The sequence below is a fragment of the Capsicum annuum genome, chromosome 7 (assembly GCF_002878395.1).
Source record: "Capsicum annuum cultivar UCD-10X-F1 chromosome 7, UCD10Xv1.1, whole genome shotgun sequence".
NCBI classification, from domain to species: domain Eukaryota; kingdom Viridiplantae; phylum Streptophyta; class Magnoliopsida; order Solanales; family Solanaceae; genus Capsicum; species Capsicum annuum.
Window position 1 is genome coordinate 201,539,898 of NC_061117.1, and position 26,600 is coordinate 201,566,497.

Consider the following 26,600-nt stretch of genomic DNA (forward strand, 5'->3'; position numbering starts at 1 on the left):
AAATTAAGAATTTTGACATGACCACCTTTGTTTACTGAATTGTTGATAAAGAGAATAGCTTGCATGGTTTTACATAAGTTTTAAAGAATGAGTTATTTGAAAAAAAATTATTGATATGGTAGTCCTGAATTCCATGATTTGAGAATAGAGACATAAGTTGCTATAAATGGCATAGAGAATGTGACTTGCAAGTCAGTGGTATGACGATACGATGTATAAAGATGCCATAGCAGAATTAGAGTCTTCAGAACTTTATTTCAAAGTTTGCATGTTGTAAAGAATTAAAAATGGGCTTAAAGAGGGTTAGGTGGTTACCCAAAGAGGGCACGAGTCAATCGACTCATAGCCTAAAATCGTATTTTGTCGATATGGGTATATTACCTTTGTACGGTGGCGATGACCCTGTGGCGTAGTAGAGATTCAGAGACTCCAACCCTTGCGGCAAACTTGGGTTGGGGGCTTGGCTACCGAGTTAAGGGCAGATTTCATATAGCCCATAAAATTTCAGAATTGTAGGATATACCACCTAGCGCAGAAGTAAAACAAAGAGTGTCACAAAGTTCAGATGGTTTTACAGAGTCCTTTAAATATGCCCATGTGATTTTACCCTATGATATATTTATGAATTGTTTTAAATTTCTATCATATATGTTTAATACCAATTACTATTTTGGATTTTCTCTGCATACCAGTACAACTGTATTGACCCCTACCTCTCAGGTTCTGAGGCACAATCTAGGGGTCTAGATAAGTAGTACATTTCTTCAGTCCGAAGTGCAGAGTTCAGTTGGTGAGTCTTCCATATTTTAGAGGGCCTAATTTCCTTCAGTCATTTATCGTTATTATGGTTTTGGTCTACTGGGGGCCTTGTCCCAGTTTGTAGACAGCTTTGTTCTTATGTAATAAAGATTTCGCAGACTGAGTTAAATATTATTTTAATGTTGTTGAATTGCAGTCTTTAACATTATGTTATTTTAAGAGCAAGACCATGTTCCCTTATTCAGTTATATTTTTGCATTTCTTTTTTGTACATGAATGGTGTATGTGATTACAGGTTAGATGAGCGTCTGGGCCTTCATTGTTCGGTTTGATCGTCACGGCCAGGGCCTAGGTTTGGGTTGTGACAAACACATTCTCCATTGAAGAAATTGAAGACACTGAATTGCCTCATTAATTCAGTTCGAAGAACAACAAAATTGGAAGAAATTTTTGTAACTTTTATTTTTAAAGTCCATTGTTCCTTTTCTATTCTTTATTTATGTCACTTGTAAAAAAATTTAATATTTTATTTCTTAAAATGATAGTTGTTTACATTTTCAAGGGTGAATTTGGTAGTTGAAAATGTTGAGAGAGTTGGATTAAAGGTTGAGATGGTGTTTAATGGTGAAAAAATTTTTAATTTGATGTCTTTGTGATTGTTCTCTAATGGTGTTAGTTAAGAAAAATGAAAAAAAATGGAAGCGGGGATGGGAGTTGGCTGGAATAGGAGAAAGAAAGATATGGGTGAAGGTGGGATAGGGGGTAGGCGGTTTGAAGAAGAAGGAAAATGAAGGGTAGTGTTAGAGGAAAATATAAATTGAAGGTGGGGTGGGAGGCTATTAATGAAGGAAAATAGAAAAAAAAATGGAGGTAGGGTGGGTTTTATGAAGGAGGAAGAGTGCTGGGTAAAGGATGGCGAGGGGGGAGGGAAGGTTTAAATAAAAAGAAAATGGGGGTAGGAAGTTTTTTTAATTTGATATATATATATATATATATAATATTTTCTTGTGTGGTTTCGACGTAGCATGGATATGGCGCTGATGTGTCGGCGCGTGTGATGCACTCTCCGGTGAGAGTGGTATTCAGTCTTGAGGGGTAAAATTAATATACTTAAAGATGTTAAGGGGGTAAATAAATGAAAGTTTAGTTTAAGTGCTAAAGTTAGTTGAGTGGACAAGTTATGGGGGAAATGATGTCTTTACTCTTAAAAAAAATAAAAAACAACCATCAGCTTTGGCCTGCAACAACATTAATATATCCATTTTAGTTTCTCCATTAAACGATAAATCAGACCCAACTACTTCATCTATCAAAAATAAATGTTGATTTCTAATTGATAATGTCAATTTGGATGAAGGTGATGAAGCCATTAGAGGCGTAAAAATGACCGCAACTTGTGTTTGACCAAGTTTTGAATGATACTAAAATTATCTTGAACAATAAACTAATCTTAGAAAACAAGAAAATCGAATAGATCTCAACTTCAACGGTTTGAATAGTTGTTGGATGTTGATGACAAAGTAATGAAAATATGGTTGTGGGAGAGAGTTTACCAAAAATTTTAGGGAAGAGATTTTGAAATATGAAATTTCGTGATTTTAGGTGAGAATGGTTGTAACCACCCGCATTTTTGGGGCTAGAATTCAAATCATCGTTCCTACGTGTATAGTCCTAAACCCAGTGAATCTATGTTATTATATGAGTGATGATCAATTCTATAGTCCCTTGAATATGAATTGAAGTCACAAAAATCTCCTAACACAAAGACGAGTTGAGAATTTTTCTATCGATTATGTTTCAGTGAACGTTTCAACTTGGTTCACATTACAATGATCATTACTCCTAATATATAATGATTTACATGGCCTATTATATACCAAATAAAAGATCTTTGAGTCTTATTTCTAACGCAACTGGTTTCACCTTAATCCGATATGGGAGTATAATGTTATACTCATTTTACCTCAGCGTGTTCGTCTATCAACAAGGTGACGACTTGAGGTGTAAGTCAATAACTAAGTGACGAGCTATCAACCTCGTCATCATCCTTGCCCAGAATATGATTCAATCTAGATACAAGTTGACAACTTGGGTTGACAAACCGTCAACTAGTTGACAAGCTGTCAACCTAGTCCTCAACCTTAAACAGCAAGAGTTCAAATCCAGCAATAAGGTGACGAATTGGGTTGACAAGCCGTCAACTAATTAACAAGCCATCAACTAGTTGACAATCCATCAACTATTCGACAAGCTGTCAACCATGTCGTCACCCTTAAACAACAAGGGTGCATGTCCATCTATGGATTGACGACTTAGTTGGTAAGCCATCAACTAGTTGACAAGCTGTCAACTAAGTCATCAACTAAAAATTTCAATAATTTTTATTCAATTTCTTTAGTGGTATTTTGTTCTTCTACTCACCCTAAAACCCTACCCCACGACTTAAAACATGGTTTAAAGGCTATTTTCCCATCATCATGTCAATTTCTCATCATTCATTCTCCTCTCCACTCTCAAGAGAGAAAGTTTGAGTTTCTTTTAAAAACACATGCTTCCAAGGCTTAGATTCAAGATATCACAAATTTTGTTCATCAAAAAGGTACGTGGGGCTATCCTAAATTTTATGGATATAAGTTTTAATGTTTTTACAAGATCTAAAGTAAATATATGTATGCATGTATTATGAGATTTGAGATTGTTTTGAGAGAATGCATTGGGAACCTCAACTTATGATGAAATCTTATTTAAACCATGGGATTTTTTCCTAAACTTGAATTATATTCATGTGTATGGATGTTATGAGTACGAAAATATATATGAAAGAATGATTGTCAGAATTCCATCTCTTATTATGAAACTCATTGTCTTAACAATTTTTGTGGATTGTTTACACGGATATTTACAAGTTTGAGATAACATATTTTGCTAATGTTTTTGGGTTGTTATTGTTTTATCAATGAATAAGAGTGGTTTTCTTCTTATTTTATAAATGCTCATGTTTCCTAGTAAAGGACTTGCATGTGATTGATAAAAGAGATGACCACCGTAGATAAAGTATTGAAGAGAGAAAGTGTTTTGTTTTCATGTGCTTTTGAAGTATGAAATTTCGCTTGATTTGTTTTAAATATTTTGGATGGTCAATAACATACTTTGAAATAAGAAAGGCAATGGAGATGTTGTGATATGAAATAAAGGACTTGCAAGTCTGGGTATAATAAAACCCTATTTATGATGTGCCCTAATTAGAATAAGAGAGAAACAATTATAAGGAGAAAGCATGATTTTAAGAGTCTAAAATAGGGTCTTAAGAGAGTTAGATGGTTACCAGAAGAAGGCACGAGTTTAGATAACTCATAGCCCAAAACCGTGATTTACTGACACGAGTTTTTATGTTGCCCTGAAATAGGGGATTGTACGTTGGCGACGGCCTTGTAGTGTAGTAGAGATGCAGAAACTCTAGCCCTTGCGGAAAAATTGGGTTGGGAGCTTGGCCGCCGAGTCAAGGGCAGATTCCATATAGCCCGTGGAATTATCGATTATAGGGTGCACCATTTAGCTTAATAAAGAAATGAAAAGTTGAGTCATGATTTCAAGAAAATGTTTTGAAGCTCATCAAATTATGCCCATGTGTTTTCAATTATCTTATTCTAAATTGATTTATGAAATTCTCTCACTTATGTTGTATAAAATATACGTTATTTTAAGATCATTCTACGTATCAATACTTTTGAGTATTTACCCCCTATATTTTAGGTTTTGAGGCCTAGTCCCATAGTCCTTCAAACCAGTAGATTGTTCCAAGAGTTCAGAGTTGGTGAGTCTCCCTTTCTTCGAAAGGCGGTCTATTCTTATGTTAGTTCGGTTATTTTATGGTCTGGTCGGAGGCCTTGTCCCGGCCTATTCAGTTAGTATTTAGTGGTGTAATATCCACAAAATGGGTCTCGAGATGTCACACGGTGCTCAAGACTACGAGTAGTCTTAAGCTATTTCTGGCTGCTTCTACTAAGTCTGAATCTCATACTAATGGAAATATAGACATCAAAATCATACTGAATGCGAAAAAATGTCTAAAATAACTGAGAATGATCAGAGTATAATCTCTGAAAATCAAATACTGAAAGTCTGAATCAAATCTAGCAGTCTGACAAGCCTTTACTACTAATATCTAGAAAGTCATTGCGACAACCCCTAGCTGACTCGAACTGTCTGAAAAGAATACTGAAGCATATAAACTAATAAGCTGAAAATAAACTAAATGACTAAGTTCTCAAACTATGAGGACTCATCAACTATCACGATTTAGATGGAGATGCTCGAAATCACTCTCACTGCGAAAACTGAGCACCTGAACCTACATTATGAGATAATGTAGCACATAGACATATATGTGGATCAGTACTTTGAGGATGTACTGAGTATATGGGGGTGAATGCATAAGTAAAACATACTCCCTCCGTTTCAAAAAGAATGACCTACTTTGACTTGGCACAAAGTTTAAGAAATTAAAGAAGACTTTTGAATCTTATGGCCTTAAATTAAAGTTGTGTCAAATGTATCAAAATATCCTTTAATCTTGTGGTAGTAAATATACCATGTGGATAGTTAAAATTAAAGTATTGCCAAAAAAGAAAAAGGGTCATTCTTTTTTAAATAGACTAAAAAAAATTGGTCATTCTTTTTGAAACAGAGGGAGTAATATCAAATGTCATCATAGTTGTAAAACAATGCATGCTAAATGTAAATTACTCACATAAGATGGAATATCTGAAAACTGAAATCTGTAATCATGAATAGCAAATCATACTTTGTAAATCTAGTGAGTCATAACATTTAGTTTTGAAAGCCATACTAATGTTCTGCCTATAAATCATACTGTCTAAGTGTAAAAATGGCTCACTTCTATATTTGAAATCTAAAAGTTGTAGTCTGTAGCTAATATCTTTCTGTAAAAACATAATCTAAATAAAGTTGTAAGCCTTTACACTTAGTTTTCTTAAAAGCTTTTCTGCTATTCTATTCTGTTAAGGAAGTTACTCAAAAGTTGTTTATTTACATTTACTAGCAAGGAGGTTCTCTTAACCGACATAAACCATGTGAGCTAACATGGAGTTCAACGTTTTATTCCCCTATGGGAAAAATCTCTCGATGGGGAGAGGTGTCATACTCTTGCCAAGGAGTATAACCTAATCCAAGTGATCACATTTGTATCTGTCATCCATATAGAAATGAAAATAACATGAATCTGTACCTATGTTGGCTATGTAGTTCTATGGAAGATAGGGCACGCTAATCCCATACTTCCCGTTCGTTGCTAAATACTACTCCCTTTTAATCTTTATGCTCATTCTATTGGAAATCTACTTTAAAAAGCAAGCATAATGGTTATTACGAAACCAATTATACATTTATCTAATTAAATCTGTAAATGAAACTAATCTGATTTCTGTAATCTGTAATAAATCTATAATGTGGATTCTAAATCATATCTGAGGATCGAAAGATCAAAGTTTTATTGAAAATCTGTAAATAATCGGATCATAGGATGCTTAGAGAATCATCTTTCTTGAAATATCAACATATAAACTTGGGTTTTATGACCCATGCATCAAGTTCATGTCAAAACATCATAAAGTTCGTGCTTGATAATGTAATTAATAATAATTTAACTCAAAATCTGAAATTTACTGCAATAGGCATGAAAATATAAAAATAGACATGCAATTCAACTTCAAAATCTCTCAAAAACTCATAATCATGCAACTAACATTAATGGATATGAATCCTAATTCAAATCTCATGTAATTTCATATAAAATCATGTAAATTTGTAGTTAAAAGCTAGTTTTGGGCACAAGGATGAAAGAGGATCCTTGTTCATAAACCCCACATACCTTGTTGATGAATTTGAATGTAGAATTTTGATTCTTGACTCTCTAATGGTGTTCTTGAATTTCTTGAACCCAAAACTTTGAATTGATAGATATCTTGCAGTAGGAGTTATGGAATTTGTTCTTGATTCTTAAAGCTAGGATTTGTTATTAGAGATGAAAAAGATTAATAATGAGGTATCTTTACTATTTAGGGCTAAAATTGTGTGTTTTGGGCGGAATAAGAGTGGGGAAATTGACTCATTTATCCCTTTGTATGCGAATTTTAATTACTGAAAAACGTCCCTAGCGACTCACAGATCGATGCACCGCATCGCGTCGATATCGCATTGGCTCACTGGAACTTGCACTTAATGTTGAGAAAAATATTCATCGACACGATAGGTGACACATTGAGATCGCATCATATCACTATTTTTTACACCCAAACGAGCTTCTAACGAGGTCCCAAAAATTCAAAACTCGCTCGAGAACATCCATTGACCTCCCTGATCATGAATAAGCTTAAAAATCGACTCTTTAAGGTCATAAGGGTCGTAAATAAAATCATAGAAATACTGGGGTCCTAAAATGAGACTAAGTGTCATTACATAGCTGAATTTTTCTAAGTCTGGGACCTTTTTTCATGATCTAAAGGACTGAGTTAAGCTAGGATTTTGTGGGGTCTTACAATATCTTCTCCTTAGGAACATTCATCCTTGAATGTGGCTGGTTATGCTGAAAATGCTGAGGAGTCTGAGACTATAATCTATCATGCACAACTGAAATAAATTGTATGACTGAATCTGAAACATACTGAGCTACTGAGAAAATATGTGAGTGCATTAATCTACATGAAGACAATTATATAGATGAATCTGAGACTAAAAAAGAACTGAATGAAGGAAGACTATTACCTTCAGCTGAATCAGAGTTCGTGGAGAAGAGATGAGGATACTTGGTACTCATGTCTGCTTCTACTTCCCAAGTAGCACTCTCAACGAACTGATTTCGCCACAGAAATTTGACCAAGGGAACTTCTTTGTTCCTTAGTCTACGGATCAGACGATAAAGAATCTATACTGGGACTTCTTCAGATAAAAGGCTATTCTGAATATCTGCACTTTCTAGAGGAACTATAATGGTTAAATTGTCCATGCATTTCTTCAATAAGGACACATGGAATACTGGATGAGCTAAGGACAAATTTGCGGGTAGATCAAGCTCATACGCCACCTTCCCAACATGACTCAAAATTCGGAAGGGACCTACATATCAGGGACTAAGCTTCCCCTTTTTGCCAAATCTCTTCACCCTTTTCATGGGTGAAACTTTCAAATGAACAAAGTCATCAATCTCAAACTCGATATCTCTTCTTCTCACGTTTGCATAAGATTTCTAACGACTTTGAGCTGCTTTCAATCTCTCTCTAATCAACTGAACTTTCTCCATGGCTTCAAATACTATGTTTGGCCCAATCAAAGCGGCCTCACCCACTTTGAACTAACCAACTGGCGATCTATATCTCCGCCTATAAAGAGCTTCAAATGGGGCAATCTGAATACTATAATGATAACTGTTATTATAAGCGAACTCAATCAATGGTAAATGGTCAACCCAACTACCATTGAAATCAAGAACATATGCCCTCAACATATCCTCTAGAGTCTGAATGGTCCTTTCTGCCTGACCATCTGTCTGTGGATGAAAAACTGAACTAAGATGAACTTGGGTACCAAGACCCTTCTGAAAAGCTCTCCAAAACTAAGAGGTAAACTGAGTACCCCTATCAGACACGATAGACTAAGGAACTCCATGCAATCTGACTAACTCTTTGATATACAGCTTAGCATAAACTTCAGTTGTGTAAGACGTGTGAACTGGTAAGAAAAGTGTTGCCTTGGCCAATCTGTTTATAATAACCCAAATCGAATCATGTTGATGACGCGAATAGGGTAATCCAATCACAAAGTCCATATTCACTTCTTCCTACTTCCAAATAGGGATACCAAACTCTTGTAACGTACCACCAGATCTTTGGTGCTCTACCTTAACTCATTGACAAGTTGTACACTTGGCTACAAATTTATCTATATCTCTCTTCATACTACTCCGCCAATAGATTTCCCATAAATTGTGGTACATATTGGTGGCTCCTAGATGAATAGAATAATGTGCACCATGCACTTCCTCCATAATCTGCTGCCTCAAATCATTAACACATGGAACACACAATCTATTCTAGTATCTCAACACACTGTCTCCCCCTTGGAAGAAAACCTCTATCTTTTGGTCTTTAACTGACTCCTTCTTTTTAATCAAACTAAAATCCTTATCTTGCTTCTCTTTCACTTTCAAAACTAGAGAAGACTCGGAACTACTCTGAACCCAAACATTCCCTTCAACTAAATCAACCAATCTAACACCCAGTCTCTCTAACCAATGAACTTCCCAAACTAACTCTTTTTTATCATTCTCCATATGAGCAACATTGCCCATAGATAATCTACTAAGGGCGTCTGTCACTACATTGTCATTTCTCGAATGATACAACACACTCATATCATAATCCTTCAATAATTCTAACCACCTTCTCTGACAAAGATTCAACTCCCTATGAGTAAATACATACTGCAAGCTTTTATGATTCGTAAACACATAAACATACACCCCATAAAGATAGTGCCTCTAAAAGTTCAAAGCAAAAACAACAATAGCTTACTCAAGATCATAAGTAGGGTAATTTTGTAGACATAAGCTATAAATTTGCCTCTCTATATCAAAACACAACCTAGACCGACTCTAAAAGCATCACAATACACTACGAACCCATCTGTACCATCAGGTAGTGCTAAAACTGGAGCTGAAGTGAGTCAAGTCTTCAACTCCTGAAAACTCCTCACATAAATTAACCACTGGAACTTAACTTTCTTTTGAGTCAATCTATACATAGGGGATACAATGGACAAGAAACCCTCAATGAAACACCTGTAATAGCCAACTAGAAGTTTCTAATTTTTTATGGAGAGATAGGTCTAGGATAATTTCTTACTGCTTCTGTCTTTTGGGGATCAACTTTAATGCCCTCACTAGAAATAATATGACTGAGGAAGCTACATACCTTAGCCAAAACTCCCATTTGATGAATTTGGTGAATAGTTGGTGGTCTCTAAGAGTTTGCAATACAATTCTAAGATGGTCTACATGATCATCTTCACTACAGGAATAGACAAGGATATCATCTATAAAGACTATAACAAACATGTCCAAATATTGTTTGAACACTCTGTTCATCAAGTCCATGAAAGCTATTGGGTCATTTGTTAACCCGAAAGACATAACTAGAAACTTAAATTGACCATAACGAATTCTAAAAGTTGTCTTTGAAATATCACATTCCCTTACTCTAAGCTGATGATAGCCAAATCTAAGGTCTATCTTTCATAAGTAACTTGCACCTTGGAGTTGGTCAAATAGATCATCAATTTGAGGAAGAGGATATTTGTTTTTGACTGTGACCTTATTCAACTGAGGATAGTCAATGCACATTCGCAAAGAACCATCTTTCTTTCACAAGAATAGGATGGGAGCGCCCCATGGAGAAACACTAGACCTTATGAAACCTTTATCTAAAAGATCTTTAAGATGCTATTTTAACTCCTTAAGCTCAGCTGGAGTTATACGATAAGGAGAAATAGAGATAAGTTGAGTATTTAGGAGAAGGTCAATACCAAATTCTATTTCCCTATCGGGAGGTACCCTTGGAAAATCTTTGGGAAAAACATCAGGAAACTCATTAACTATACTGCTTAACTAAATTATTGGAGTCTCAGATTTAGTATCCTTGAATCTAACTATATGATAGATACACCCTTTGGAAATCAATTTTCTGGATTTAAGATAAGATATAAAATGACTCTTGGGAGATGCTAAATTACTTTTCCACTCAAAGACTGGTTCATCTAAAAACTGAAACTTCACCACTCAGGTGTGACAATTTATAGATGCATAATAGGAATGAAGCCAATCCATATCAAGAATAAGATCAAAGTCAACCATATGTAACTCTATTAGGTCTATTAACATAATTTTATGAAACTCCTCTATCATAGCCTCTCTTATTTCATGCGGAAAGAACCTGTCTAGAAATGCATTCTAAAATACTTGTCAACTTATAGGAGCTGCATTCTCACCTCTACCATTTTTCTACGTAACTACACAACCATACGCTACATCCTTTAACCTATAGGATGCCAACACTATACTCTCCTCCTCAGAAACATGCATAATCTGGGTGATCTTCTTCACCTCATCTAAATAAAGTTGTGGTTCCTCACCTGCCTTCGACCCAAAGAACTCTGGCAGATTCATTCTCATGAAATCTTTAATTCTGGATACTACTAAATCACCATTCTACTGAAGTGGGACTACATCCTGATGGTTGCCCTGAATATTCGTAGTCACTACCTGGGCCAACACTTGAAAGGTATCCCAAAACCTATTATGGGATACGTTCTCATTCAGAAAATCGGCGGTTGGGGTGGCTGGTTATCACTTCTGCAGGTGTTAGCTCTACGAGGAGGCATATTCAACTGTCATGTAAGAGCACGAGCTAAAAGCAGATAGAGATACTGTAAGCATGATAGATCATGAAAAAATAGATGATTTCCTAAGAATGTCCCATAGCCTTTTGCTCATAAATGTGGTACGTTTCATACCCATGATCAAGACTCTACGTAACACTACTTGTCTAACTCCCTAGGACTCTTATAAAACTTAGGCTCTGATACCAAGTTTATAACTCCCCAAAAATAGGTCTTGAGATGTCACATGATGATCAAGACTATGAGTATCCTTAAGCTAACCATGTCTGCTTCTACTAAGTCTGAATCTCATACTAATGGAAATATAGACATCAAAATCATACTGAATGTGGAAAAATGTTTGAAATAACTAAGAATGATCTAAATATAATCTCTAAAAATCAAATACTAAAAGTCTGAATCAAATCTAGCAGTCTGACAAGCCTCTACTACTAATATCTAGAGAGTCACTGTGACAAACCCCCAGCTGACTCGAACTGTCTGAAAAGAATACTGAAGCATATAAACTGATAAGCTAAAAATAAACTGAATAACTAAAACCCCAAACTATGAGGACTTACCAACTGTTGGGATGTAGATGGAGATGCTCGAAATCACTCTCGCTGTGAAAACTGAGCACCTGAACTTACATTATGAGACAATGTAGCACATAAACGTATATGTGGATCAGTACTTTAAGGATGTACTGAGTATATAGGGGTGAATGCATAAGTAAAACATAATATCAATCATCATCATAGTTGTAAAACAATGCATGCTAAATGTAAATGACTCACATAAGCTGGAATATCTAAAAACTGAAATCTGTAATCATGAATAGAAAATCATACTTTGTAAATCTAGTGAGTCATAACATTTAGTTCTGAAAGTTGGACTAATGTTCTGTCTGTAAATCATACTGTCTAAGTGTAAAAAGGGCTCACTTCTATATCTGAAATCTGAAAGTTGTAGTCTGTAGTTAATATCTTTCAGTAAAAATATAATCTAAATAAAGTTGTGAGCCTTTACACTTATTTTTCTTAAAAGCTTTTTTGTTATTCTATTCTGTTAAGGAAGTTACTCAAAAGTTGTTTATTTACATTTACTAGCAGGGAGGTTCTCTTAACCGACATAAACCATATGAGCTAATATGGAGTCCAACATCTAGTTCCCCTATGGGGAAAACCTCACGATGGGGAGAGGTGTCATACTTTTGTCAAGGAGTATAATCTAATCTAAGTGATCACATCTGTATCTGTCATCCATATAGTAATGGAAATAATCTGAATCTATACCTACGTTGGCTATGTAGTTCTGTGGAAGATAGAGCACGCTAATCCCACATTTTCTGCTCGGTGCTAAATACTACTTCCTTTTTAATCTGTATGCTCATTCTATTGGAAATTTACTTTAAATAGCTAGTATAAGGATTATTACGAAATCAGTTATGCATTTATCTGATTCAATCTGTAAATGAAGCTAATCTAATTTCTGTAATCTGTAATAAATTTATAATGTGGATTCCAAATCATATCTGAGGATCAAAAGATCAAAGGTTTATTGAAAATCTATAAATAATCTGATCATAGGATGCTTAGAGCGTCATCTTTCTTGAAATATCAACATATAAACTTGGATTTTATGACCCATGCATTAATTTCATGTCAAAACATCATAAAGTTCATGCTTGATAATGTAATTAATAATAATTCAACTCAAAAACTGAAATTTACTGCAATAGGCATGAAAATATGAGAATAGACATGCAATTCAACTTCAAAATCTCTCAAAAACTCATAATCTTGCAACTAAGAATAATGGGTATGAACCCTAATTCAAATCTCATGTAATTTCATATAAAATCATGTAAATTTATAGTTAAAAGCTAGTTTTGGGCACAAGGATGAAAGAGGATCTTGGTTCATTAACCCCACATACCTTGTTGATGAATTTGAATGTAGAATTTTGATTCTTGACTCTCTAATGGTGTTCTTGAAGCTTCCTCTTGAAGTTCTTGAACCCGAAACTTTGAATTAATAGATTTCTTGTAGCAGGAGTTATGGAATTTGTTTTTGATTCTTAGAGCTAGGGTTTGTTATTAGAGATGAAAAAGATGAATAAGTCTGGGACCTCTTTTCATGATCTAAAGGACTGAGTTAAGCTAGGATTTTGCGGGATCTTACGAGTAGAGGCTTCGTAGACCAGATGTAAATATTATGTCGTCAAAACTTTTGGACACAGTTTGATTATAAGTTTCCATTGAGCACTATCATATCTTCCGCATTTTGATGTATGAATGGATTATGTTCATGATAGCATGTTATGGGGTCTCTCGGACCTTTGTGGTTCGGGATGCCCATCGCGGCCAGGGCCTCGACTCGAATCGTGACAATAATGGAGTTGCCTGTGTTAGATATGCATCAAGAGCAATTTTTAATTTTTGAGATTTTCTATAAATTTTTATATTGTATGAGATTTTATGGATTAATGAATCCGATGTTTGAGGATTTGTGTAATTATATGTTAAGGAGCTCATAACATCTTTTACCACAACTTTGTCCAATTATATAAAATTTCAAAATTTGTGTTTTATGATAAATATTTTAAGCCTTAATACATATCGTTTGTGATATATTTTAAGCTAATGATTAGTTACATAAAGAAGTAATGAAATTAAATTTATTTAGGAAAGTAAATCATGGAAGAGAATCTCTGAAATATCTAAAACAGAAGAAAATTCAAATTTAAAAAATTTCATTAAATCTTATCATTTGCAATTAATAATTTTGAGAATAAATCATGAGAGAGAATCTCTGAGACATATGTATGATACATAGATCTCATATATTAGAATTCCAGCATATGTATCATCCTTAAATTATGGGAAAGAAACATGTGTCTCGTGCATAAATGCTTGGTAAATGTGATTGATACATTAATCTATTTTGATAAAATAATTTTGATACATAAAAATTGATGGACTTTTATATCATGAACAATACAGTTGCGTTCATAAATATTATGTATCATCAACATGTACTAACCTACCAAATACATAAAAAAAATTAATAAATTTCTTACATGAGCAGTTAGATGCATTCATATGTATCATGAATAAACAATTATATTCTTTTTTAAAACGATACATATGCACAGATACATTCACATGTTTCATTAACAAACACTAAGCTTTATATTGCATATGAATTAGTAGATTATGATACATTGGCGTGCAAGTATATATGCATGTATCACGAACAAAAAAAAATATTTTTTAGTATGAGACATATGCATAGTAATACATTCGTATGTATCTGAAAATTTATTTTAATGAATTGTTCTTCTTTTTCATCTTCACACTTCCATTTTACAAAATCTCCATTAACACCACTACTCATTAACTCTATCAACTTTCACTGAAATGCAGTCAAATAAACCAACAACTCCTCCACTCTCCACCATCTTTCCACCATCTACTCCATCTTCGGTGGACTCGAGTCACCAGAAACATCACCAATGTTCCATTGCTACTTCACTTCCACCATCGCATCACCTCAAAAACATACAAAATCAACCACCATATTCATCCTCCATTAAAAAATAATAATAAACAAGCATCAACTTCGACCGGCAACACCATTAATATATTCATTTTATTTTCTCCATTAAACAATCAATCAGGCCCAACTACTTCATCTATCGAAGAATAAGCATTGATTTATAATTGATAATGCTCAATTTGAATGAAGGCGGTAAAGTCATTAAAAGGTGAAAAAACAACAGTAACTTGTGTTTATACAACTTTAGAATGTTACTAAAATTAACTTGAACAATAAACTAATCTTAGAAAAAAATTAAAATCGAATAGATCTCAACTTCAACGATGTGAGCGGTTATTTGATGTTGACGACAAAGTATTGAATATACGATTGTGGGAGAGAGCTTACCAAAATTTTTAGGGAAGGGTCTTGAAAGATGAAATTTTGTGATTTTAGGCGAGAATGGTCGAGTTTCCTGCATTAGATATGTATCAAGAGCAATTTTCAATTTCTGAAATTTTCTATAATTATTAAAATTGTACGAAATTTTATATATTAATGACCCTGATATTTGTGATTTTACTGATTTGTGTAATTTATCATGGTTTTATTCCTCTCTTTACATCTCATTTCTGTTCATTCTTCCGCCGAACTTATCGGTATACTACATTTTTATTATAAACAATTTATTCATTCTTTAAATTAGGGTGTCAACAGGGTCGGGTTGAGCTGAATTTTGACGGGTCAATATGAACTATGTTAGTATGTGGGTGGGTCAAAGTTACTTAGGTTAAAATGTACTAATGAGTCATAATCTACCTACTCAATTCTTACAAAGTTACAATTTCTTTTTTATTTTTAATAACATGTTTAAGTACTCAGTTAAACTTTTTTACTTTATCATAACCATTTGACACATACATATCAAACAAAGTAAAAAAGTATTTTAATATCACCCCAATTTTAGATGGTTAAGTTGGACGGTTCAAATGGATTGAGCTAAAGAGTTGGATGAGTCGTGTTTTCATAGGCTAATCTTATCATTCCTAATTTAAACATTTGTAAAATATTGCTAACTTGTGAGGGTGTTGCTGAGATTTTCAGTCGAAAAGCTGAAGACTTCAGTATCAATAGCTGAGTGCACAATACATAATCATGCTTTGTAACTTGACCTCATTTTTTTATCAATAACCTCCAATGAATGTGCACAAGCAGACAGTTAAACTTATATAAAGTTGAACAAGTAAACACTCGTTTTCTATGTGGTATAATACACATAGGACGTCACGTAGAACGCTAATGGACATGTTGAAAATATATGTCTACTTGTTCAACTTTACTCGAATTTAAATGACTACTTATGTACATCCAAAATTAGAGGACATAAATACTGTCTAAAGCCAAATTAAAATACGTATGTATGCATTATGCTCACAAGAGTTTTCCTAAGAGAATGGCTTTGTATCAACGGTAGCCTAGCAAATTGAATCTATTCATGACCATATCAATGTGCTTTTAATTAAGTATATGCCCTAAAAAAACTTATATTTAGATGCAAAATCTATTCTAGTTACGAGCTGATTACGAAATTTTTAATGTTATTTAAGTTCTTTTACCCATGCATGGTTAAACCAAGAAACCACATGCGTCCTCTTAAATATGTAAAATAAATTTTGTCCTCCAAAGTTTAACTAGTTCATTTGTTTAAAAAAGAATTATTTATTTGTACTTGTCATGAATTTTAAGAAAAATAAAAAAGACTTTTAAATTTCGTAGTCTTAATTTAAAGTTATAGCAATATACCAAAATATTCTTTAATCTTGTGGGTCTTAAATATGTCACGTGAAAAGTTAAAATTAAAGAATTGTCAAAAAAACAAAAGGGTCATTCTTTTTTAAAAAAGTTTAAAAAGAAAGATAGGTCATTCTTTTTTAAACAGGAAAATATTTCTTTCGTAGTGAAAGAGTAGCTCAACTTTATTTAGGTGTCACGGAAAATCGCTAAATAACTTTTTGAAATCAAAACGTAATTTAACTTCACTAAATAATGTATTGCATAAAATTACTAAGCAAATTTTTGTAACCCAGACTAGAGGGGTGTGGCCTGTCACCCGTGTCAACAGAACTAAAAATACAATTTAGTTAAACATATTATTAGATAAAAATATTACTACATGACACGTTCAAATGTTAATAAAAAGGAGGTCTGAGTTATTACCAACAGAATCTATATTCAGCTAAAATTAGGGCAACATTATAAATTTTTTTATAATTTTAGAAATAAACCTCTCAACAACATATGTAATTATCACAAGAAGCTACACCTATAGAATGTCCTTTGAATCGCAACGTTATTAGGCAATAAAAAATAAGTTGAAGAGAACCCAAGTGAAGATTTCGAATTTAAAAGGACATCCTTACATTGTTTCCGTTGAATATAAGTATCATTTAAATTCTCTATGCACTCATAGAGGCTGGGCATGCATGATGTCATTCCTTTCTCCTTGAGAAGTCTAATGACAATACCACATGGCATTGAGGAAATATCGAAGAAAGAAATCAACAAAAATTAATCTTTTCTGCCTTGGTAAATAGTACTTTGCGGGCTTTGGTGTCAATCAACAACTTCAAGATTAGCCTGGAATCTGAATCATCCTCCGACATAGGACTTCTACGACTGAAAGAAAGTGAAACACCTTTAGCCTGTAAAGAGAAATAATAAGATGCAAATAAAGTAAAGATGTCCAGTTCTCATCCAATTTATAGATAGAGTTTCCACCTTAATTAGATGTGATATCTCTCTCAGTAAATGAGTTAAATTAAATTATAAAGGCAAAAACACTATCAGAAAGTTATACATAACATAATTGCAGCATCTTCTGGAGGGTGAAGGTGACAGAAGCATAGAAGCCAAATTTATTAAATGACTACATAAAGTGTATATATTCAAATTTATATTTTTAAAGCATAAGTAATAAGGCTAATTTGATATAATAAGCTCCTAATAAATTTTCTTAAGACGAGAGTCAAATCAACAAGACTCAATTATTTAAAAACGAAGGAAGTAATATATATGAACATTAATTTTGCAAGCATTCTCGTGCTTCCACCACATTTTTTTTCCATCAATAAGCAACAATCATGTATTTAAACATATAAAAATGTGTAATTAATGTTCATATCTATTGGTATTTATTTTAAAATTTAGTGTTACTCTCTCCGTTATACAATATTAGTTGGTCATCTTATTAGAAATAGTTGTCCTATATTAGTTGTTTACTTTATTAAATCAAGAAAGTATTAATAAAATTTTTCCATATTACCCTTTTTTTTTATAAGTGTTAAGTCATTAGTTTTGATGATTGACAAATTCATAGTTTGGGATCTATTCCTTGGAGTTTTTGTAATGACAAAAGCTACTACGCACTAGAAAACAGGTTGGGCTCACCTGTAGCTGTCACAGTCACCGATCCAGCTGACATAAAGTACAAAAGTTGGTGAAAAGTTGTCTGTCACCTTTTTGCCTCAACCGATGAGATCTCTCCTAGATTTTCTTGTGTCATGATATATATTGCTAATCTTCCTCAACAACTAAATCAACACTTCCATACACTTACAATTAAATATCTCTCTGAAGTGCAAATCAAGGGCTACTGCTGCAACAAGGAATCAATCGCTCATAGAGTTGTAATTTTATTTCTTTGTTGCAATTGAGTCCTTGTAATATTGTTATTAGATGCTTGCCTACATTAGCTTATGATTGTCAGTAAGTTTTGAGGTGTAAACCTTCATTTTGTAATCATCTAGAGTTAGGTAATTGTTTTAAGCTAGAGTAGTTTGTGAAGTTCAGTTAAAGTTAGCTGAAGGTAAAGCAATAGAGCTACTGCTTAGGTTTTCTTGTAATAGAGTTATTGCTAGGAAAAAAAGAATTAGGAGGTTAATCCTTGGAGTCTGTATTCAAAAAGTTTGGTTAGATATAGTGGAGCTTAGAAATCCTGGAGGCAAGTCGTGATTTTTCTCCCTTGAGCAAGAAGTTTCAATGTAAAAACCTTGTGTCTTCTATTTTACTTTATTCCTGCTCTTCTTGATTTATATATCTCCTAGTCTTTGTTGGGAGAGTGCATCAAGGAACAAGTCTTTGAGTTGAGGAGCAACCCACCCCAACCCATTCATTTGGTATCAGAGCAAGGTCTTCCTATAAAGGCTAACACCTTGGAAGGATCTTGAGAAATGGATGTTCCTTCAAATTTAGTTCTGAAGACTTCATTAGCTACTCACAATTTTGAAGAAAGTGAAACAGATCGCATTGCAAAAAGGATTCTCAAAGCATTGGAAAGGTTTGGAGCTTTCTCAAAAAGAGGAAAATCTAACGGGGGATCAAAGGAAGGAAAGGGAAATAACACTTGTCACAAATGTTACAAGCTTGGTCACTACATTAAAGATTGTCCTATGCACAAGATAGATTATAAGAAATATGCTAATCAAGATACAAGTATATAAAGAGAAAAGGTCTGGGCTCCCATAAGGCTTAGCAAGAAGGTTGAAGCAGACGAGGTAGTCAATAAGTATTGGCAGTTTGTTGGGGGGACTCCTCAAGTGATTTTGAACAAGGAGAAGAAGCTTCCATGTTGGCAATAGAAGAAGAAGTACCAGCGTCTGACTCATTTTTTGCCCTAATGACGGATACTGACAATGAGGAAGAGAGAAAATTGAAGGGAGACCTGGCAAAATATGAAAAAGAAATGGTAGAATTAAGTGTGCAAGTAGTCTAACATCAAGATACTTGTAAGACTCTTGCTTGTGAAAATGATCTGCTAAATAAGAGAGTAGATGAAATCTCAAAGAAAGAGTCTAAGGGTAGAAGTGAAGGGAGGAGAATACAGTTTCAGCTAGAAGAAGATTTGATCAATGTTAAGGCTATCCTGACTTCCTCTCTTGATAGAAATTCCATCCTTGAAGAGAAACTTGTTAAACTGAAAACTATACTTGAAAAAAGCTCTCAAGTAGACTACTTTCTCACATACAATGACAAAACTTGCCAGCCAAGACTTTAGTAACAAAAGAGGTTTGGAATACAACAATCAAGAAGGTGAATCCAACTTATCAGACAGACCTGCAAGGAGCAAAATTGATGTCAAAGGTACCAGTGTGATAGGATGGTCACTCTAATAAAGAATGTTCTTCCAAGATTGCAAGTCTGAGGGGTAGGAGAAACTTCATGTAATACCCCGTATTAGACTTAATTTAGTTTAGCTCCTAGTATTTTCATAAGAGGCTTAAAGCCTGAAAATTTTGCAAAGTGTTGAAGAACGAGCGTTATTATGACTCCTTAACTTCGAGGATTTTTAAGTTGACCTTCTGGGCTCCGAGATGATGATTTGTCAGTTGATTCATGTTCAGGGGTGTAAGAAACATGTCTCAAGAAAGTTTCGTAATTTTTGGATGAGGTTTGGGCCGTGTTTGGATTTTGATTCTAGCAGCTCAACGCGACTCCACCGCGTCGCGACAGGAATAGCGATGAGAAGGTCATCGCTTTGCGCCAAGACAATAAACGGTATTTTAGTTGCAACTTTAATCCCTAAAAGGGAATTTAAGTCATTTAACCTCACCCCATGTCATAAAAACAGATGATTGGACGTCGGTTTAAGCATAATACACTCATTCTTCATCAAATTTCTCTCCAAGAAACCCTAATCTAATTTCAAAAAATCCAAAACTTCATTACATCCTCTTTAAGATAATCAAGAATTCAAGGCTTCTAATCCAAGAACATTAAGAAACAACCTTCAAGAACATCTTTAAGAGTTCAAAGTCAAGTTTCTACATCAAATTAAGCCTAATAAGGTATGTGGGGTTGTGAATAAGGGTATCCTTTCACCCTTGTGTCCAAAATTGCATGAATTTAAGATTTGATTACTTGTTTTTAATTAGGGTTCATACCCATTTATATACATTCTTGAAGCATGGTTATTATCATGAAATTTAGAGCTTTTAGTACATATATCAAGAAGTGACTATGATAGGTTTTTAACTTACATGATTTATATTATGAATGAGATTGCCTTTCTTAATTTGTTATTATGATGTTTTTTTTTTCAAGAATCAGATTTGGCTTAAAGCTTTGTTATGAATTGAAATGAGTTTAAAGCGTGGGTTTTAAGCCCTAAGTTTAAGTCTTGAGATTTCAAGAAGATTATGTTTTAAGCATTCTTTGATAAGCATGTATTCAGATTTCAAGAAAGAATTGATCTTTTGATCCTCAGCTAAGATATGGAATCCACATATATTAGTTTTTATTACGTTTTAAAGAAAAAAGATGCATAACTAGTTTTCATTATAAACCCTTATGCTAGTTTAAAGTGGATTTCCTACAGTATGAGTACATAAGTAAGGGAGTAGTATTTAGCATCGAGTTGGGTATGTGTCTCAGTTCAGATGCCCCAGAACTACGAGCCAACGTAGGTTTAGCTTATTCCCATTTATATGGATGAATTGCAAATGGTGATCACTTAGCTCAGGTCCTACTCCGTGGCAAGAGTATGACAGCTCTCCCCAACATGAGCTTTTCTCCATATGGGAACAAAACGTTGGACATCATGATAGCCCACATGGTGTATGTCGGTTAGAAGAACCTCCATAAGATAGAATAACATAACAACTTTTAGAACTAAGTGTCGTGGCTCACAAAATTTACCATTATACTTGGCTACTCATGTTTTACGATCTTAGAGTTTTGATTATTCAAACCAAGGTGAGTCATTTACACTTAACATGAAGTCTTTAAAAGTTTGTATGAATATTGAATTATTTTTTTACTTGTGAATTCACCCCCACATACTCAGTCCATTCCAAAAGTACTGATCCATATATACGTCTATGTAACATCTTGAAATCTGATTTCCGGGATGCCACACGGTGCTTCGACTACAAGTAGTCTTAAGCTAACCCTGGCTGCCTTCTACTAAATCTAAATCTCAAAATAGGGAGATATGAATATAAAATCATAATAAATGCAGAAAAACTAGCTGAATTATCTGAGTATATTTGAAAATACTAATCTCATCAGTCTGATAAGGCAAATACTAAAAATATGAATACTGCAACTAAAATTTAAAACTAAATCTAGTTGTCCAACAAGCCTCTACTGACTGAATCTAGGGAGTCACTGGGACAGGCCCCAGCTGACTCAAACTGTCTTAAATGACTACTGAATCATCTACTAATAAACTGGAAATCTGAATAGCTAAGTCCCCAAACTATGAGGACTCATGAACTGTAGAGATGTAGATGAGATGCTCGAAAATCATTCATACTGCTGAGACTGAGCACCTGAACCTACATTATGAAATAATGTAGCACATAGATGTATATGTGGATCAATACTTTGAAAATGTACTGAGCATATGGGGGTGAATGCAATAAGTAAGCAATATCATCACAATTTATAAAATCATGCATGCTAAAGGTAAATGACTCACAAAGGCTGGAGTAATCTGAAACTAAAGATCATAAATCATGAACAATAAAGCATATAGTATAAATCTTGTGAGCCATTACACTTAGTTCTAAAATTTATATTCTATTCTTATTCTCAAATCATATAGGCTTAAGTGAAATCTGTAAGTCTGTATCTGAAGGCTTATGTAAAGCAATATTTTAAACTCAAGAACTTTAAAGCTGTAGAGAAAATACTTTATGTTAAGGGTTTAGAAATCTGAAAACTTATTCTGCATGGGAGATTCTTATAACCGACATAAACCATGTAAGCATTGATGAAGTCCAACATTCTTCTCCCCCTAAGGAGGAATCCTCACGTTGGGCAGAGGAATCATACTCTTGCTAGGGAGTATAACCTATCTAAGTGACCACATATCTATCATCCACGTAGAAGTGGGAACAATCTAAATCCTAAGTTGGCACGAAGTTCTAGGGTATGAAAGCGTAGTAACGTACCCATCTCGGTTCTAAATACTACTCCTATTAAATTTGTATGCTCATTCTGATGGAAATCCACTTCTAAAATAGTATAATGGTTTATAATGAAAACCAACTGTGTATCTTTAAAGCTAAATCTGTAATCTGAATTTGTAAAGTATATTTCATATCTATTCTTAAGACCAAAAGGTCAAATCTTTATCAATAATCTGAAAAGAATCTAGTCATAAAGTGGTCATAGCACAATCAATCTTAAAATAACAATCTTTAATTAGGGCTTAGTGACCCATGCATTGAACTCATGTTAAAACATCATAATATTCATGCTTGGTAATGTAAACATTTATAAATCAACTTAAAATCTAGAAATTCCTGTGATATGCATGAAAATATAAGCATAAACATGCAACTCAACTCTTAAATCACTTGAAATCTCATAATCTTATAAATAGCAATATTGGGTAAACACCCTAACATCAATTTCATGGGAAATCACATAAAAATTCAGTAAATTTCTACTTAAAATAAGTTTTCGCACAAGGATGAAAGGATTATCCTTGTTGAAAAATTCCACATACCTCAATTGATGAACTAGATGCTATGACATGAATCCTGGATCCCTACTGATGCTTTGGAGATGAATTGATAGAGTTCTTGACTTGGGAATCCTTAATCTTAAATTTCCTTGGAGAATTAATGGAGAAATTGAGTTTTCTTGAAGAGAAAGTTTGATGATCTAGGGCTTTGTATTTAGAGAGAATTGATGAAATAAGCATAAAGTGCTTTGGAATATGCTTAATTCTTAGTTTAAGATAGATTGGGGCCTTGGGGATTGGCCACAATACCCCTTTTAATATTTAAATGGAACTAAAAAAACAACATTTTTCGAACTGGGTGGCCACCGCGATGCGCCACTATCGCGGTGGATCACTGGAAATTGACAAATGGGAACTGGGCTTCCTCCGTGATGCACCACCATCGTGGTGCCCCTTTGGAGTGCCATTTTAGCTACAAGCGCGACGCGCCAACATCGCGTGGGTCTACTGGAAATGGACAACTAGAAATTTGGACTTCTCCGCGACGCGCCAAATCATAAATCTCACTAGAAATTGACAATTGTGATTTTACACTTCTCTGCGATGCGTTACGGGCACAAATCACGGTGTTTTACGATGAAAACTTAAAATAGCCATAACTTCTTACTCGGTTATCAGATTTTGGTGAATCTTATATCGTTGGAAAGCTAATTCAAAGTCCTACACATTGGAGGGTCTAAATCTAGAAAATTCTATATGTATGAAAATTCATTCTCTCTAGAAGCCAACGTTTGATATTCTCTACGTTAAATTGAACTAGAAAAAGTAGGGGTGTTACAATATCTCCCCTTGGAAACATTCATCCTCGAATGTATCTAGTTTGACTAAGGACACCGAGGAATCTGAGGCTATATGATAGCATGCACAACTGAAATGAACTGCATAACTGAATCTAAATTATACTGAGCTTCTGAGCTAATCTGTGAGTGCATGAATTTTCAACGAGGACGACTATATAGCTGAATCTGAAACTGGAAAGATACTGAATTAAGGAAGAGTATTACTTTCGACTGAATCTAAATTTATGGAGAATAGGTGAGGGTACTTGGCTCGCATATCTGATTCTGCATCCCAAGTGGCTCCCTCAATAGACTGATTCCGCCAAAGAACTTTAACCAAGAGAACTTCTTTGTTCCTCAATCTACGGATCTGATGATCTAAAATCTCAAATGGAATCCCTTCGTATGAAAGGATGTTCGGAATATCTGAGCTTTCTAAAGGAACTACAATAGTGGAGTTGCTGATGCACTTCTTAAGCATAGAGACGTGGAATACCAGATGAACGGCTGACAAGTCTGCGTGCAACTCAAGCTCATAAACTACTTTCCCAACACGACTCATAATTTTGTAAGGGCCAACATGCCGGGGACTAAGCTTTCTCTTTTTGCCAAATCTCTTCACCCCTTTCATGGGTGAAATCTTCAGATACACTAAATCACCAACCTCAAACTCGGGGTCCTTTCTTCTCACAACTGTATATAATTTTTGACGACTCTAGGCTGTTTTCAATCTTTCTCTAATCAACTGAACCTTTTCCATAGCTTCAAACACTGCATCAGGCCCAATCAAAGCAACCTCACCTACTTAAAATCAACCTATGGGTGATCTATATCTCCTTCCATAAAGAGCCTCAAACGGGGCCATCTGTATGCTAGAATGGTAACTGTTATTATAAGAAAACTCAATCAATGGTAAATGCTCATCCCACTACCTTTGAAATCAAGAGCACATGCTCTCAACATATCTTTTAGAGTTTGGATGGTCCTCTCTGCTTGATCATCTATCTGAGGGTAGAAAGCTAAACTAAGATGGACTTGGGTACCAAGACCCTACTGAAAAGCTCTCCAAATCTGGGAAGTGAACTGAGTACCTCTATCTGAAATTATAGACAAGGGAACTCCATGTAGTCTGACTAACACTCTGATATACAGTTTAGCGTAATCTTCAGTTGTGTAAGACATGTGAACTAGAAAGAATGTGCTGACTTAGTCAATCTATCTACAATAACCCAAATTGAATCATGCTGACAACGCAAATGGCGTAAACCAGTCATAAAATCTATATTCACCTCTTCCCACTTCCAATGGGGATACCAAACTCTTGCAATGAACCACCAGGCCTTTGGTGCTCTACCTTAACTTATTGACAAGTTGCACACTTCGCTACAAACTCTGCTATACCTTTCTTCATACCACTCCGCCAATAGATTTCCCACAAATCACAGTATATCTTAGTGGCTCCTGGGTGTATCGAATAACGTGCACTATGCGCTTCAGCCATAATTCTCTATCTCAACTCATCAACACATGGCAAACATAATCTACTTTGGTATGTCAACACACCATCTTCCCTTTAGTAGAAAACCTCTACCTTTTGGTCTTTAACTGACTCCTTCAGTTTTACAAAATTAGAATCCATATCTTGCTTCTCTTTCACTTTTGAAACTAGGGAAGATTTAGAGCTACTCTGAACCCAAACATTCCCTTCGGCTGAATCAACTAACCTAACACCCACTCTGTCCAAACAATGAACTTCTCGAGCTAACTCTTTCTTATCGTTCTCCACATGAGCAACACTCTCATGGACAATCTATTAAGGGCGTCTGCCACTACATTGGCCTTACCCGGATGGTACAACACACTCATATCATAATATTTTAATAATTCTAGCCACCTTCTCTGATGAAGATTCAACTCTCTCTGGGTAAACATATACTGCAAACTTTTGTGATCCATGAACACATCAACATGCACCCCATAAAAATAATATCTCCAGATTTTCAAAGCAAACACAACAGCAGCTAATTCAAGATCATAGGTTGAGTAATTCTTTTCATGAGGATTAAGTTGCCTAGATGCATAGGCTATGACCTTACCTCTCTGCATCAGAACACAACCCAAACCAACTCTATAGGCATCACAATAAAACATAAAACCATCTATACCATCAGGTAGTGCTAAAACGGGGGCTGAATTGAGTCGAGTCTTCAACTCCTGAAAACTCTTCTCGCAGGAATTTGACCACTAGAACTTAACTTTCTGTTGGGTCAATCTAGACATAGGAGACTCTATGGATGAGAAAACCTCAACAAAACATCTGTAATAACCATCTAGACCCAAGAAACTCCTATTGTCTGATGAAGAGATAGGTATAGGCCAATTTTTTGCGGCTTCTGTCTTTTAGGAATCAACTCTAATACCCTCACTGGAAACAATATGACCAAGAAAAGCTATTGACCTTAGCCAAAATTTTCACTTGCTAATTTTGGCAAATAATTGGTGATCCCTAAGAGTCTGTAACACAATTCTAAAATGGTCTTCATG